The sequence below is a fragment of the Triticum aestivum genome, chromosome 1D, assembly GCF_018294505.1.
Source record: "Triticum aestivum cultivar Chinese Spring chromosome 1D, IWGSC CS RefSeq v2.1, whole genome shotgun sequence".
Lineage (NCBI taxonomy): Eukaryota > Viridiplantae > Streptophyta > Magnoliopsida > Poales > Poaceae > Triticum > Triticum aestivum.
In genome coordinates, this window is record NC_057796.1 from 11,762,168 (window position 1) to 11,774,574 (window position 12,407).

General features: G+C 43.7%; 1 long non-coding RNA gene across 1 annotated transcript; it reads right to left on the reverse strand.

Moving 5' to 3' along the window:
* Nucleotides 1-245: 245 nt before the first annotated feature.
* LOC123179929 (uncharacterized) lies at nucleotides 246-3,444 on the reverse strand. Its single transcript, XR_006490615.1, has 3 exons — nucleotides 3,280-3,444; nucleotides 2,256-3,196; nucleotides 246-1,910 (listed from the first exon to the last, which is right to left on the reverse strand). It is a non-coding gene; the product is annotated as an uncharacterized lncRNA (long non-coding RNA).
* Nucleotides 3,445-12,407: the final 8,963 nt, after the last annotated feature.

The window sequence follows — 12,407 nt, forward strand, 5'->3', positions numbered from 1 at the left end:
GCAGATGACCGATCTCATGTTGTGATGTGCTTTAGGTGTGTTGCTCACCGTTCTGGCCGTTTTGTTGTTTCAAACATCTCAATTTAGTTTGGTCATTCGAGAACTATAGCGTGGTCAAGTGTATCGACTTTGTCGTTCAGCTCTCCGCTTGAGATTATTTTAGTTCTGATTTACTTTCATTTACTTTGTTTTGCAAGTAGCATGTCCTTAGCGTGCCACCGTGTCAGTACAATCCCAGTTTTTGTGTTTCATATAATGCTTAATTACAGTTGATTGTACCTTTATTTCTAAACAAACAAAATCAACTGTAATTTTGTAACTCAATGCAGATTGAATTATCATACATTCTGTATAAATGTAATGCCTATTATATATTTCTGAAGTGTATTAATAACTGGAGAATACTATTATGGGGCTAATCAGAATATGGAAATCCATGACATGTTCCGATGCACACTTATACTGATGTTAGCAAGAGATAGAATCAATACATTGATGTAGCATATCTGCACTGTTCATGTACACTGAAAGTGACTAACTCTATTGTTTTTTCCCCTCGCCAACTTAATACAGTATAGTTCCCATTTAATCTAAATTGAGTCAGTGATTAACTGGTTATTTCTTCTGCAATTGCTGCATCAAATCATGCGACATGCTTTCCCGTGAGCTAGCTTCTTCAATACATGCTTCTCTGAATTTCTACAAGCTAAATTAGTACATGCTTCTCTGAATGTTGGCCTGCCAATTGGTATTGGATTTTTATATGTTATAATTTGCCCTATCTCCTCTTCCTACACCCAAGAAAAATAATTAGAAAGCATGAAAGATGCCAATCAATATTTTCTGCTGGATATGTCAATTGTTGTAGCTGTTCCTACATCCATCGATAGGCCAAGATTTGTTTTTACAAAGCATGAAAGATGCCAAATATGCTGGATTGAATCCAAGCAAGATTTGAGGAGATTGTATGTAGGGCATTTATGCCAATGGATTACTGCATTTTTTTTAGTTTCTAGACCATTTGAATGGAAGAACTGTGCAGAATCTCTTTGACAATCTATGGAAAATGCACCTAAAATTCAGTACATGCTTCTCTGAATATCTTGAATAAAGTAAGCAAGATTTGTTCGTATACGTTGTCTGCCAATCGTTATTGGTACCATGCATGCATATGTTTCAGATTCTTAATCCAAGTGCCACTTCTATACGTGATAAGGTGAACTTTTGATTCTCTTTGTGCATGTTCATTATATTTGTAGCAGTAATTGACAGTGGTGAAGATCAGTCAATTTTGCAGCAAACTCATATTTCTAGACGAATATTCATGGTGTTGTTGTGGCTGCATTTGTATACTGCTGTTTTCCAACATGTTTGTGTGACAAGAAAATAATTAAACATCAGTCACGGTCGTCAATTCATCATTTTCCACATTTTTTGGTGACTACAGTATATAAATCACATCCCGACCACCACGGCCGCAACAGAGATCACAAGGAACATGAGAGAAGATAGCAAGATCCATAACCCCCTCCTACTCATTTATCGTCATCACAGTTTTTTTTGCTTGTATTTGTTCAAGAATAAAAACATTGTGTATTCGTTTAATTCCTATGAAGTTCTCTTAGTCATATTTCAGACGTGCGTTGCACGTGCAAGCTTACTAGTCATTAGAAGACGCCAAACATTCTTCCTGAGCAGTTATTCCTCTTGTGGCCTTCCAGGTTCTTTGGCAGGTTCTCGCAAGCGTTCTTCGTCCATCTCTTCATGATGTGTACAAGGAAGAGTGCCGATAAGTTGCGTCCTTCAGTGCAGAGTTGCATGCTTTATATATCATTAGATGCTTTGGCAGGTTCTCGCAAGCGTTCTTCGTCCATCTCTTCACGATGTGTACTTCTGGGATCTCTCTAACTCTGAGATGTAGCAGCACCCGTCGAAGACAAGAAAATGCTTGGTCAGATTAAGTTTCCAGATATGGATTATACATTAAATTATGTAAAAATGTAGCGGTGACATCTATGCTGTGAGGATATATATGTGATTTTAGGTGTACCACTTTTTTTAAAAAAGTTACTACAAACTTGGAGCAGCCCAAATAACCTCAATAACGCATAGAGTGGATAGTCAAAACACAGAGCTTTTAGCATCTAATACCATCACAAGTAAACTCCGTCAGATGAAGATAGCATGAGTCTTGTGACATACCCAGATAGCATGACAACACAACATGCACATGTGTGAGTAAAAACCACACTCACATAAATATCCTCCAGACCCCTGATCAAACAGAACATGATATTGTGTCCTGGACCACGCTTGCCTCCTCTCTGCATAGATATGGTCAATGACGTACACCACACCTTGCTCTGTCTGCCAAGCCTCTTGTAACACAAATGACCCTGACAAGTAAATTACTGTAAAAAAAACACAATGATGAATTCAGAAAAATGAGGCTGGGTATCCTCATGTGTGCATGGTGGTCTACAGTTTTTGAATCCAGGTGCTCCAAAAGATTTAACCGTGTAGCGTCAAAAGCTACGTCTCTCTTAAATATGTCCTACTGTACATGCCAATGCCAAACCCAATTTATTCAGTACTATGGACCAAAAAGGACAACAAAAAATTGTCTATATAAATTACTGTAACCACATGCCCAGTTGCATGATTCTTTGACACATGGATGAGACATTTGGGCAAGTGTACTGTTTACGATCATTGGTACTAAAATGGAGGACTTGTAACACGAAAAAAGAAACTGAAATTTGGGCAAGTGTACTGTTTATGATTTGCTACAAAAAAACGAAATTTTGACAGCAACCAACTGAACACAATCAATCGATTACTAATGTATATGTCAATGCCCGTGATTAAGACTGAACTTTTGACAAGCTTGCCTACTTCTCCTCTAAAGTTATATTTTACATGTTCTTCCACAGGCCTAGATGTTAACATTCGTTAATCAAAAAACTAGAAATTAGAAACTGAAGATTGGGCATGCTAGTACCTTTGAGTCCACGGAACTGGAGTGGGATGCGATTCAGGTGGGGTCTCTTTGGTCAGTTCGGTGTCGTTAATATCTGGGACATTGGAGAAATCGTTCTGTTAATTAGGATGGATGCACTCTTCGTCCTCCTCCTCCTCTTCCTCTAGCAATCCCAGATCTGGGACGCCCTCTGTTGCGACCGGCTGGGAACAGAGACTGCCGCAGGCAATGGCAAGATGAAGATTCTTGCCGGAGAAAACTCAAGAACAAAAAAGAGGATCCACAAGACGAGGAGATACCTAAAGAGGAGATCCATGAATGACTCCGCACCCCAATTCATCGTTGAATCGTGAAGAAACCTAGGGATCCAGGCGCGTGGATGGGAGGGCGTGGTTCCTCCGCTCGATGGAGCTGCGTCTGCCTGATTCGATTCGAATTTTGAACTGTGGATGGATGGGGATGGTCGGGGGAGCCTGGTCACGGGGTAGTGGACGGGGTAGGCGAGTACAGGCTACGCATCGAGTGCCAGATACGACAGGACCTGTATTCGCTCCGTATTCGCTGAGAAAATTGGAATATGGCAACATCGGGTGGGTCCATGTGGGGCCTGCGACGCTGATCCACAAGACGAGGGGACGGCGTTGATTCGAGTTGTGCGTCCAACCAGTTAGACTATCCACAATGAGAGTAACATAGGTAGTAACATCACACATATCTAGATAAAATGGATGACGTGGCAAGCAATAAATGAAGAAAGAGAGACATGTGGTAACATAGCTAGTTACTACTAGTATGAGTAACATCACATATCAAAGCAAGATGAGTCTATAGCCTAATAAATGAAGTGTTGCATGTTACCACCGATATGTTACTCCCCACTATAGAGTAGTAACATGGACAATGTTACTACTCTATGTTACTACCCATTGTGGCTAGTCTTAGGAATAGCCACATTCGGCCCAAAGCGGAGATGCCCCCTCTGCTACAGCATACTACAGTAGACACCGGATTTGCTAGAACAAAAGTCAATGCTCACCCCACGAAACGAACAGCCAGGCCCGTGGCTAATGGAATCCAGGGTTCAGGGATGTCCTGACATTTTTTTTGTCAGCTCCCCTTGGAAGTTATCGCGGAGACAGCGAGGGGCGCCCGCGATCGCACTCACGCAGCGGGCCAGCTAAAATCCCAGCTAGTCTACTCCTCCGGAAGCCAAGCAGTCCATTCGGTGTCCGATATCAAGAAACTAGAGGCTGAAGCGCAGCGCAAGATTGACGAACTGCATTTGTTCGCAGGGCGGGGCACACTGCAATCTAAGGTATATCCATCCGCAATCTAATGCCTTTTAAAGATCAAGATTACCACCGCACTACGGTAGCATTCCTCCGGTACCTTTATTCTCGATATCATCGCCCCTCGGTGTTTTCTTCATGTCTACTGCGTGGATCTGATTTCTCACACTCAACAATCGTTTTCCCGTGTTTTATATAGATTGTTCATGCAAAATCGTTTTCGCTTACATGACACAAAGAAAACTCAATCTTAAAAATTATTTTTTTTGTCCACTACACAGCCAAGGAATTGCTGCGAATGCATCATGATCCTGTAATGGTGAATGTGAGACGTCGCAAAAACTGAATATCTTTTGCTGGCCATTTTTTGTCGCAGGATGGATGGGTACGAGGTCCTGTCTTTGGGGCGAGCGCGCCCCAACGGATTGACGATGCATCATCCGAATCAGAAGACAAGGAGGAGGATGGTTTCCTTACAGGGGGCGGCGATGCATAGCTGAATATTTAGATGGTTGAACACCCAAGACAAAAGGATGGCAGAATTGGTTCACAACGCTCACCACAGGCCCCTGAGTTTGCAGCAGGTACGAGCTACGCTCCAAATCTCATGTGTTCAGATTTAGCGTTGTGAGCATGCTAAAAATTTGTGTTCCACCACTAAAGGGCTTCAAGCGGGATCATGGCGCTATTTTATGCGAGGCAGTGGATGGGGACAAAGCCATAGAGGACTTTATCGCGCGCCGGTACGTATACTTAAACTCTCACAACAGAACGAGGGGACAGGATGAACTTAAATCACGAGAAACTTAGCTGATGTGTTGTATGTCTTGATTTAACCACAGTTAGGAGATGAGATCGACTAGTCGAGGATGATTCTTGTTTACGAAGTTTTGGGATTAGCCGGACTATCGGGCAACTCCCTGCGAAATTCAAGATTTGCCAGAATGTATGCTGAAAGGCGGGCAAAGAAGCTTCGCATGATTATTGCTACCAGCATCGCTACAATCTACAGAAAAGGGGTATCTCCAATGGACTTGTGAGGCGAGGCACAGTAACTCCCATTACCAAAAAAGGTCACCAGGGACTCGTCATTTTTGCCAAAAAACTTTTCCAGGTTTATGTAAAAAGAATCTGATGTACTGCTTTGGCATATTTAGATTGCGGTTCGTATTTACAGTACGGATTTTAATTTTATTCTAAACTTTGGAGTAGCTAAAGTACCGGGCTTTTTAAAATGTTCAATTCCATCAGGGAGTTTTGGGGACCGTGAATGACGATTGCATGCATTCTTTTAAGAAAAAGAAGAGTATAATTCAACCTGCTAGCAGGATTGTTGGTACTACAAAGATTCACAACTATGAAAAGGGTTAATAAAGAAAGCAGAAAAAAACTAGCGGGGAAACATAATGGATAGATATTCTTGAAGATCTTTAGCCGTCAGCATTTCCGTTGAAGTGGAAATATACTGTGAGCCACATCTCGATCGACATTTATCCGTTGAACGAGCACTTGAAATGAACATCATGGACGGTTGTGAAAAGGTTGCCCATAGACACATGAGCTTTGATAACAGACCTGTGGCAAAAGAGATTGTCAGGCGCACAACCAGATATATCAGCTGCTAGATACGCGGCAAAGATTTTCTTACCTGAGTTGGTTTGCATCCGCACCAGTTTGAGATTGAATCAAAGAGAAAGAAGCGCCATTCTCTAGCTCACTGATTAATATTCAGACGGTGGTAAAAGGCCCCAGAAAAATTATAAGGAACATGCTAGAATTTTAAATCTAAAAACCGGACACATACACAATTCCTGGATGGTACAATACTCGAAGCACATCAGCAAACAGCCCCTCGGCGCGGTTCGGAACACAAGATTATCGTTCGTGTGCGGCTACGGCCAAGTCTCTCTGACGAATATCCATTTGCCTCTCATTGTTCTGTATAAACAGAAGATGATCGCTCGTGTACCTTCCTTGCTTTTGCTCCCTGGGCAAAGTACTTGATATATGCAAAACAAGAGCTGGACGGTGGCGTCGCACATACGGTTGGTTGCGCGGCTGAAACAATGGAGCGACAGTAACTCTGCACTATTTTTTGGATGCATGCTAAGGTCCTCTTTGTCTACAATACCGAGTTCATCAGGCCGCCCGTAATTACTACAAACGGTGCAGAACCGTATTCATTTTACCTAGACGGAGATGGCAAGTTTTAAATCCTCGGACCAGCACGGCACATATGATTATACTATAGTCCAAAACAGTGCTGAACCGTGTCCAGCTAGCTAGACGAAAATGGCAGTTTTTAGAGGACCAGACCAGCACGCAGCACCTTAGAACTTTTGACAAATAACTCGAATCAGCTAATTCAGTAGCTCGCCCAAAGTAGCTCCTGGCGTCCCCTGCTGCTTCAAGAAGGCGTGGCATCTGCTTGCCCTGAGTACACCTGCAAAGTCAGACGCTAGGTTGCTCTTCCTGGCCCTTGGCTTTATAAAGTTTTGGCTTAGCTTTCCTCTTATGTCCTGGCGAAATTCAATAAATGATAAAATCGGAACCTTATCCAGTCTGCCTCTGCTCCTGCCAGTTTTCAGAAAGAGACGACCATTATCTTTTCGGATCATCGTCTGTCTCCATTGATTGATATAGATGCTCGGCCTGAGCGTGAATAAACACTGGAGAGACAATCAGCCATGCGCGTCGCAATCCCAACATTGTAGTGCGGCTTCTGTTTTCTATCCCACCCGCAATGAGCTGCTTCAGTAGTACGTACAGTGGATGAGCGATGAGCTGCTTCAGTAGTACGTACAGTGGATGAGCGATGAGCTGCTGCAGTACATACAGTGGATCAGCGAGCGTTTCACGTGGTAACGTGTGCGCTGCTAATCATGGTCGTTTGCGCTTGCAAACCAAGTATTTTTAGGCGGAGCAAAAATCGTACTACATACTAAACAAAATAGTACTGTAGTAGGAAGGGGTCTCTAATCTCTTACATCCACTAAACAAAACTGTTTTAACTTGCAGCTGCATGCACTTGCTTACCTGACAGACACCTTCCTGTACTCAGCTATGAGGCGTAGCATGGGATGTGATCGAATAGCATGCACCCGATCTTAAATATCTACCGACGGTTCTTGCTTATCTTTTGGATCCGCAGCCTCTGGTCAGCTGGCTAACCTCTTGTTGCTCCAAAGTCCAAACGCATTACCCAATCAGGCGTCGATACGCTCCATCAGAAGGGCACTAAATTACAAACTCGAAAATCCAAACCTTGGTGATTTCTTTGCCTCCCACTAACTTTCCTGCTCCCCATGGCTATGAAGTTAACTGGCCTTCAGTATGCCAGATATTTGAACTTCAGATAACAGAGTGATTCCTCTGCTATACCACCGGCCTTCAGATTATTGCAAATGGCCCAGGTTGGGTTTTCAGGGACTGCATCTTGTGTTCTGAATGTTTTGCAGAATATGTGGTGAAAATGTTGCTGGTCCGTGTGTATTTTTGATTACACACTTCTGCACCTACTTAGCAAAAATGCATAGTATGTTGCAGATGTGATGCTTGTGATTGTTGTAGGCTTGCAACAGTTTAGATCACTGGTAGAAAAAGAGGCTTCCATACGCCCCCATTAGTCCCCAAAACAATCGAACCGCGACCAAAGGGGTCTTTAGTCGCGGTTCGGGAGGAGACCCGTGACCATATATCTGGGCCCAGCGCGCTCGGTCGACAGCTGGCGGACGGGCCAACCGGGACTAAAGGTCCCCGAAGGCCTTTAGTCGCGGTTGGCCAGGCCAACCGGGACTAAAGGCCCATCCAGCTGGCGGACGGGAGGGGCTTTAGTCCCGGTTGGCCTGGCCAACCGCGACTAAAGGTCCCCGAAGGCCTTTAGTTGCGGTTGGCCAGGCCAACCGGGACTAAAGGCCCATCCCTATATATAGGACTCAGCTCACTTCACTTCACTCAGCTCACTTCACAATTTTCAGAAGGGGGTGGTGGGTTTGCTTTTGGTTCCTCCTATGCACACAAGGTGTTTGATGAAATGCCCGAGAGCCTGAAACAAACATGATATGAAGTGTCCGAGCCACACTTGAGCTTTCTCATTTATTTTTCCTCCGCGATCGCGGTTAGCAACTTGAACCTTTCATGTGTCATTGATAAAATATGCATGTGTGTAGTTCATTGTTTAATTTGTATTATTTCTAGCTAGTTAGTTTAACAAATGCATGATGGTTAATTATATACTTTATATAATAATAATGCAGATGAATCGGCAATGGATGTACGGTCCCCGACTCTCCGGCGAGTTCACTACGGGTTTGAAAGATTTCCTCGTAGTGGCAAATGCGAACAAGCAGCAAGGTTTTATTATTTGTCCATGTGCTGTCTGTAAGAATCAGAAGGGTTACTCCTCCTCAAGAGACGTTCACATGCACCTGCTTCGGCACGGTTTCATGCCAAGCTATAATTGTTGGACCAAGCATGGAGAAAGAGGGGTTAGAATGGAAGAAGATGAAGAAGGGGATGATATCGATGACAACTATCATGATCATTTCGGTGATACTTTCATGGAGGATGATGCTGAAGGTGGGGAAGGGTTAGGTGAAGGTGAAGAAGAGGCACATGATGAGCCCGCTGATGATCTTGGTCGGACCATTGCTGATGCACGGAGACGCTGCGAAACCGACAAGGAGAGGGAGAATTTGGATCACATGTTAGAGGATCACAAAAAGTCGTTGTATCCAGGATGCGATAATAGTCTGAAAAAGCTGGGCTGCACACTGGATTTGCTAAAATGGAAGGCACAGGAAGGTGTAGGCGACTCATCATTTGAAAATTTGCTGAAAATGTTGAAGAATATGTTTCCGAAGAATAACGAGTTGCCCGCCAGTACGTACGAAGCAAAGAAGGTTGTCTGCCCTCTAGGTTTAGAGGTTTTGAAGATACATGCATGCATTAACGACTGCATCCTCTACCGCGGTGAATATGAGAATTTGAATGAATGCCCTGTATGCACTGCATTGCGTTATAAGATCAGAGGCGATGACCCTGGTGACGATGTTGAGGGCGAGAAACCCAGGAAGAGGGTTCCCGCCAAGGTGATGTGGTATGCTCCTATAATACCACGGTTGAAACGTCTGTTCATGAACAAAAAGCATGCCAAGTCGTTGCGATGGCACAAAGAGGACCGTGGAACGTACTGGTGCTGAGATATTTGATATGGTCAAGGATTTGAAAGTCATCTTTGGAAAGGGTCCTGGCGGACAATCAGTTCCGCGGGGAGTTGACGGGCACGCACCCATGTGGAAGAAGAAATCTATATTTTGGGAGCTAGAATATTGGAAAGTCCTAGATGTCCGCTCTGCAATCGACGTGATGCATGTTACGAAGAATATTTGCGTGAACCTGCTAAGCTTCTTGGGCGTGTATGGGAAGACAAATGATACAAAGGAAGCACGGCAGGACCAGCAACTTTTGAAAGACCCAGATGACCGGCATCCGGAATGGTTTCAAGGTCGTGCCAGCTACGCTCTTACCAAAGAAGAGAAGGTCATTTTTTTTTGAATGCCTGAGCAGTATGAAGGTCCCGTCTGGCTTCTCGTCGAATATAAAGGGAATAATAAACATGGCGGAGAAAAAGTTCCAAAACCTGAAGTCTCACGACTGCCACGTGATTATGACGCAATTGCTTCCGATTGCTTTGAGGGGGCTCCTACCGGAAAATGTTCGAGTAGCCATTGTGAAGCTATGTGCATTCCTCAATGCAATCTCTCAGAAGGTAATCAATCCAGAAGATCTACCACGGTTACAGAACGATGTGGTCCAATGCCTTGTCAGTTTCGAGTTGGTGTTCCCACCATCCTTCTTCGATATTATGACGCACCTCCTGGTCCACCTAGTCGAAGAGATTTCCATTCTCGGTCCTGTATTTCTACACAATATGTTCCCCTTTGAGAGGTTCATGGGAGTATTAAAGAAATATGTTCGTAACCGTGCTAGGCCAGAAGGAAGCATCGTCAAGGGCTATGGAAATGAGGAGGTAATTGAGTTCTGTATTGACTATGTTCCTGACCTTAAGCCGATTGGTATTCCTCAATCGCGGCACGAGGGGAGACTAAGTGGAAAAGGCAAGATCGGAAGGGAATCCACGATATGTATGGACGGTCATTCTATGACTGAAGCACACCACACAGTTCTGCAAAATTCCAGCTTGGTGGCTCCGTACTTCGAGCAACACAAGAATATTTTACGCTCGGACAACCAGGGGAAGCCTGAATCCTGGATTAGAAAGGCCCACATGGAGACTTTCGGCAGTTGGTTGCGAAAACATTTAATGAATGACAATGATGTTGGAGATCAGTTGTACATGTCGGCCAAGAAACCATCTTCGACTATAACGACTTTCCAAGGGTACGAGATAAATGGGAATACATTTTACACCATCGCCCAAGATAAAAAGAGCACCAACCAAAACAGTGGTGTCCGCTTTGATGCAGCAACCGAGAATGGGCAAAAGGTCACATATTATGGTTACATAGAGGAGATATGGGAACTTGACTATAGACCCTCCTTTAAGGTCCCTTTGTTCCGGTGCAAATGGTTCAAGCTAACAGGAGGTGGGATAAAGGTGGACGAGCAATACGGAATGACAATGGTGGATTTCAACAATCTTGGTTACCTTGACGAACCATTCGTCCTTGCCAAAGATGTCGCTCAGGTTTTTTATTTGAAGGACATGAGTAGCAAACCGAGGAAACGGAAAGATAAGAAAACGATCAGTACATCATGCGATGATCCAAAGCGCCACATTGTTCTTTCAGGGAAAAGAAACATCGTGGGAGTGGAGGACAAGACAGACATGTCAGAAGATTATAATATGTTTGGTGAAATTCCGCCCTTCAAAGTGAACACTGACCCAAGCATTAAGTTAAATGATGAGGATGCTCCATGGATACGGCACAATCGTAAGCAAGCAGGGACACAAGGGAAGAATTGATGTGTAATAATTTATTGTACCAAAGTTTGTATTTGGTCGATGAACTGAATGATGTATCAAACCTTTTGTCAAACCTTCAAGGGATTTTAAAATGAATTAGTTTTATTTTTCTGATTTTTTTGATATATAATTGTATTTTTAAGATTTTAAAATGAATTAGTTTCATTTTTCTGATTTTAAAAGGAAAAAGGAAGAAGAAGAAAGAAGGAAAAAGGAAAAAAAACAGAAGAAAAAACGAAAAACACAAGAAAAAAACAAACAGAAGAAAAACATAAGAAAAAAACAGAAGAAAAAAACAAAAGAAAAACAAGAATAAAATAAACAGAAGAAAAACAAAATAATATAAACTTTAATAAAATATATAAGTACAAACAAAATAAAATAAATTTTAATAACATAAATAAATAAGTAATTAGAAACTTTAATAGCAAAAATAATTATCATAAAGTAAAATAAATAAGTAATTAGAAACAAAATAAATAAAGCAAAAAAGAAAACAAAAAACAGGCAAAAAATAAAAAATATGCCACCTACTGGGCCACCACGGCCTGAATACGACTAGAAACCCATTAATGGGCCAGGATTCAGGCCCGCAGAAGGCCCAGTAGGCCCACAGGCACATAGTGACAGAATAGGCCCGTAAGCCTGCATTTGAGAGGAGCTCGAAGTGGTGAGCGCAGCCGCGCTTATAAACCACTGTCGAAGCCTCTCGGCTAGCGAGGTGGGACTAAACATCCCACCGCACCGCGCCAGTTCCAGCACAGACCTTTAGTCCCGGTTGGGGAGGCGGACCGCGACTAAAGGGTACCCTTTAGTCGCGGTTGTTGTCCCCAACCGCGACTAAAGGGTCTTTCTGCGCGGGAGCGAAAGCGGCGCCAAAACCCTTTAGTCCCGGTTTGGGAGGCGGACCGCGACTAAAGGGTACCCTTTAGTCGCGGTTGGTGTGGCCAGCCGCGACTAAAGGTGCGTCTATAAATACTGCACTTAGCAGTTTCGCCATTTCCCATTCTCCTCTCTCTCGACGCCGAAGCGCTGCCCCGACGCCGATCGACGCCGAAGCCCTGCCCCGACGCCGACGCCGACGCCGAAGCCCTGCCCCGACGCCGACGACGACGCCGAAGTCCTGCGCGCCGTCGCTTCCGTCCCCAGT